General features: G+C 36.7%; 1 long non-coding RNA gene across 1 annotated transcript; it reads right to left on the bottom strand.

The window, feature by feature from the left end:
* Positions 1 to 4245: 4245 nt before the first annotated feature.
* LOC135718461 (uncharacterized) lies at positions 4246 to 4835 on the bottom strand. Its single transcript, XR_010520820.2, has 3 exons — positions 4700 to 4835; positions 4388 to 4609; positions 4246 to 4308 (listed from the first exon to the last, which is right to left on the bottom strand). It is a non-coding gene; the product is annotated as an uncharacterized lncRNA (long non-coding RNA).
* Between the last annotated feature and the right edge of the window lie 959 nt (positions 4836 to 5794).

The raw sequence follows: 5794 nt of genomic DNA on the forward strand, positions 1-5794 counted from the left end.
ACAGACTGCTTTAAGTTTCAATATACTGAGTAACAGCTGTTTATGTTCACTTAAACAAGAAAGAAAACTTAGTTCAGTGATCACGCGTGTGTTATACATATATGAGCTATACACGCTGATAAATGGATGTCAAATCATAGGTCTCTACTAATAAATGAATAACTTGCCTCATCTTCCACTCCTTCAAGTCTAACTGACACTGTGATTGTAAACCAAGAGCGCGTGCCGCATCTGGAAGTGCTCGCGCAACATTACGCACAGTGCATAAACATTATCGATCACTTATCGAACGGTCCTTATCGTTTTATCGGAAAAGTTTATATCTGTAAAATTATCGTTATCGGATTATCGCCCAGCACTACCCTACCTATATATGGTTGTGAGGTTTGGGGTCCACAATGCCTAACAGATTACACCAAATGGGACAAACATCCAATGGAATCCCTGCATGCTGAATTCTGTAGAAATATTTTAAGAGTTCAGAAAAGAACACCTACTAATGCATGCAGGGCTGAATTGTATTATCCCCTAATAATACACATCCAAAAACGCTCCCTTAAATTCTGGTCACACTTAAACTCAAGTCCCCCGAACACACTTCAGTATGAAGCCCTTAAAAGCCAAGAGAAGAGACCTAAAACCAGTTCCATCTGTCAACTGGCTGTAAAACTCCAGACCAGCACTAATGAACGCAAACAAACCACAATAAACCAAATCATTAAAGAAAGTCAAACTTTATATTTGGATCATTGTGATAATGAAAGTAAAAACCAAAGTAAACTAGAATGTTATCGGGCACTAAACAGAAAGTACAATCTGTCAGAATATCTCTCCACTGTTAGAGATGTAAAGCAGAGATGAATCCTCACTAAATACAGACTCAGTGATCACAGTCTGGCAATAGAGAAAGGCCGACATAGACAAACATGGCTCCCAAAAGAAAAGCGAATCTGTGTCCATTGGTGAAATCGACACAGAGACACACTTTCTCCTTTACTGTGGTAAATATAAAGAGCTTAGAGAAAAACACTTTGACAAAATCTCAAAGCTCATACCAGAGTTTCATAGGTCTTCAGATTCAGATCAAATGAAGATGTTACTGGGGGAGGACAGACACCCATCAGCTGCTGCTAAATTCATTTATCAGTTACACACCATCAGAAATAATGTACAGCCCTGATCTTGTACAGTACTTTAATTCTACTTCTCATGTGCCTCCGTAAATGTACATTTGTATACAGTGCCGCTGCTAGCCATTTTGGTGCCCTAAGCATAATTCCTTTTTAATGCCCCCCACCCCGACCCTGAGTTTGTTTTTGCCAGTTTAATTTTTTATTACCAAACATATAACATAATAGCAGAAAGTAAAATCTTTACACCTCAAGCCAACACACATTACACATTTGAAAGTGCAAACTTTTATAGAATAGCAAAATAGAAAAAATTACCAAACTTAAATTATCAAAATAATCCAGACATGTTTTTCCCATGTACAATGTCACTTTAAATAAATTACATTAAATAAACATCAATAAGTAAACAAGAATACTCAATATTCTTAAATAAAACAATGATTCAGAGAACTTAAGTGTCATAGTAATGTTTGCTTCATATCATAGGCTATATAATGACGTTTTATATCTATATATATTTAACAGTCAGGAATTAATAGGCTAGCATGTGCACTGACTGCTAAAGTTAACTTTTACTGAGAAAGTATTAACCACCATCACGTCAAAATAAACCACAAAATAAACTACTGTTCAATATCTAAAGAAACGTAGTAAAGAAAGTAACAGCTGCGTCAGTTATTTGTAAAATGCATATGCATAGGTAATGTTTTACAGTAAAATCTCAATTTAGCTTGCACTGAGATTATAAATTATAACAACATAGTTTGTCATCACAGCAAGTTCGAGGCGCATTACGATTAGCAGCAGCTGCAGCCCATGCGCATTTCCCTTATTTAGGAATGATTAAACATGATGGACTTACCTGCAAGTGATGCACGGGAATCATCCCGCAGTTTCGTCTTTTTTCCGATCATGACTCCTGCTGTCTTTTAGAGGGCAATTTCCAAAAGTTTCATACTGACTGTCCGTTTCTCAATCCGAAGGCTGCAGCCTGCGCGAGGTCGCATATGCAGGCTGCATACGTCATCAAGCCTGGTTTATTTCAGGTAACTGAACATTACATTAGCAAGTCATAAGCATATTACAACAATTTACGATTAACTAAGAATAATAGTCAACTTTATAATCGTTAATATTACCAAATAAGAACGTTTTGATGACGTATGCGCTTAGATATGCGACCTCTGCAGGCCGCAGCCTTTGGATTGAGCAACGGCCTCTGTCAAGTCAGGCGCCCGTGCGATCAACCGTCACGGACCATCAAAGGCTGGGGGGCATACTTTCTAGACTAGAGCAATTAAATTATCTCGTTCCCCCTTTTTTGTAACATATACATGGATAAAAAGTGCCTAATAATATTTCTATAGGGTAATGAAATAATTTCAGCATCATAATTTTTTTTCATTAGGCTATTATTTTTGGTGCCCTCTCAGCACGTGGTGCCCCACGCACAGCGCGTGATGCGCGTTATGGGAGCGGCGGGGCTGTTTGTATACTTCAAATGTTTAAATTTCAAAGTCTACTTTATATTGTAAATATCCTCTGATTCTATTTTATTTTATTTGCAGTAGTACTTCATCTATCACCTAGTACCTTCGCTTAATCGCACCTTAATTTTTGTTACTATTGTGTTATTGTATGTTTCTTGTTTTATGTATAATGCTTTGGCAATATTGTAAGTGACACAATCATGTCAATAAAGTTCTTTAAATTGAAATTGAATTGTTACAGAACAAGTGGAAGCTCCTTCCACACCGCTGCTGAAAACCAAACCTGTATGATCAGAGCGGGCAGAGCCACAGTGTCACAGTTCTTGTCTTTGTTGCACAGAGTCCGCATCACAAGCTCGCCTCGCCCGTCATATTTAATTAATTTTTTCAATGTAATAATAATAACTTACAGAGTTTATTGGTTGTTGTGAAAAAAACAAAACCATTTATTTTTCTCCATAACAACCTGTGCCCATTTAGAAATATTCAGTTGCATTATATAGCATACCCCACAAATCAATTCTTGGAATACTTATCTGAACGGAAAACAGCTGGACCAGATGAAAGCAGAATGAAAGCATATTGCCAATGCGCAACTACATAAAATAAAAATAATATTGTTTATTTTCTTGTTTAAAATGAAACATTTTATTGCGATATTTCAATGGCCCTCGGTGCAGGTTTTTTTTTTTACAATTTAATCATTGCCTACGGTATAGGCTAATCCACATATGGGAACCAGGGGCCTATTGCACAAAACTAGGATAAGGGATTAAGCCGGGATATCTTGGTGATCCTGGCTCAATTGATCCGTGATCCGGTTGCACTAAAGTTGGATAGGGGGCAGGAGGATATGTTATGGTATAAATTTCCATGGAGATCTATTCTGTGGAGCTAGCCTGCTCCGGACCAGGCTTAATTCCAGGATCTATTTAATCTCATCCCTTATGTCAGTCAGCAATCACCACAAATGGAAACCAATAGTTATTTCACTTCCCAATATACATTGTTATCACATATAAGTAGACCCACTGTAATTTTATTAAATGTTTGTGATCATTAATTTTTATAATTTTGGATAAATTATGATTTTGTTGCTATCATTAGATAATTTACAGTTTCCTAAAGACTATAAGGTTATATATAAAATGATAGAACATTAGGGCCACAGAGAAAAAAAACAGACCGAGAATGAAGTCATAATATTGTAACTTGTTGTTTTAGAGGAGCACAGTTGTTACAATAACAGTTTGTGGGGCATTTCGTGGAATTGTACTTCAGTATGGTTTCAGAAACAAGGAAATACTTAATCAAATTGTTATAAGTATCAGGAGTGTAAAAACAATATGCATCTTTCCACAGAAAGAACTAGCCTCAAATGTATGACTTTCTCCTTTCCTCGGTGTGGCCCTTATACTCGGTCGTATAAAATACACATTTCATATAAATATAAAAGCACAAAGTGTAACATTATGTTTCTTTATTGAATAAGGACAAAACAAAGCAGGTAAACCATCAGCTCCTTTCGAAACTGAAGTCACACAGTGACTCTACAAAATGGAAAGCACAGAATCAAAGCATATTATACAACCAAAGGATAAATACACATTCAAAGGTCATGAGGGCACCTGAGGGGGATTTTATCCTTATGTTTGTGCAGTCCAGTGCACCAATGACTCTGGGTCCTGTAAAAGAAATGAGATTTTGTGATGGCTCCCAATGATGACTCCTTTGTATAGTACTTTCACAAGTTTGACATGATACCTTATGCCTTTTGGAATCCAGCGAGATGGTCTCCTCATCATCATCGCCGTTATGTGCTGATGAAATGGGGCCTTGACCCCATCACATTTAATCGGATTCATATTGAAGCTAGTAGACAAGACATGCCAGGCCTACAGTATGCCTTTGATGGAGTACTCACTGGATCAGCATCGTCAGGTGCTCGTGCTGGTGGCTTTAACAGTAACACAGTGCTGCCAGACACTTCAAGGCAATAGGCAAACCAAAGTCAGACAGTCCAAATAGAGTCAATATGAATGTGATTGTGTCCCATGTAGAGATGGAAGAACATACCTTGTATGAAGCAGGTGGCATCTTGTGAGGGACCTATGCTTGTCTCTTTTCCCGCAGGGATTCCCTCCAACAGGCCTGCCTTTATTTAACTCCAAAGCTGGCCTCTGCTGGGATGAGGTCAGCTTTTGGTGACCCACCACCCGTGCCTTGTCTCTGGGTATTCTTTTTCAAGGCTAAAACAGTACAGACAATGTGTAAGCAGGCACCTTCTGGGTACAATCTATGCTTGTGCATTATTAAGTATTAGTCAGGGCCCTTACCATTCTGCAGATTTTGATTTTGACCTGCTGCCATGTCCGTTTTGGCCCGGTCATATTTAATCTACATCACACAACACCACACACAAAAAGAGAGACTTTCTTTAACACACAAGAACATTCAATGGAGTCACACTGCAAAAAATGACTTACTTTGTATTGTTGTCTTGTTTTCAGTAAAAATATCAAAAAATTCTTCAATTAAGATGCATTTTCTTGATAAGAAAAATGACCTAGGAAAATAAGTACAAATATCAGCCAATGGAATAAAAAAAATGTTTTAAATTAAGTGTTTATGAAAAAGTATATTTCAAGAAAACTTTTAATACATCTTAATTTAAGAATTTTTTGATATTTGTACTGAAAACAAGACAAAAACACGAAGAAAGTCATTTTTTTTGCAGTGCAATGAGCAAGTGACCTTGGGTCCTTTGAAAGGCGCTTTATAAATTAAATTGATTATTATTAATAGCTCATCTATTTATTCAATTCAATTTTATTTATAAAGTGCTTTTCACAATTGTTTCATTGTTTCAAAGCAGCTTTACATTTATAAAAGCAGAAAAAAAAGAAAAAGAAAAAAAAACGGTGGACAACATAAGAAGCAGAGTACATAATGAGCGTAGTAATTTACATTTACATTTACATTTAGTCATTTAGCAGACGCTTTTGTCCAAAGCGACTTACAAGTGAGGTAAACAATAGAAGCAATTATGGCAACATAAGACAGCAATACATAAGTGCACTGGAAATAGTCTCATCAAGTCCAACACAATATACATAGCCAAGGGTATGTTAGTAGTTTTTTTTTTTTTTTTTTTAGATAAAGAGGAAGGTA

Source organism: Paramisgurnus dabryanus, chromosome 10 (genome assembly GCF_030506205.2).
Source record: "Paramisgurnus dabryanus chromosome 10, PD_genome_1.1, whole genome shotgun sequence".
NCBI lineage: Eukaryota > Metazoa > Chordata > Actinopteri > Cypriniformes > Cobitidae > Paramisgurnus > Paramisgurnus dabryanus.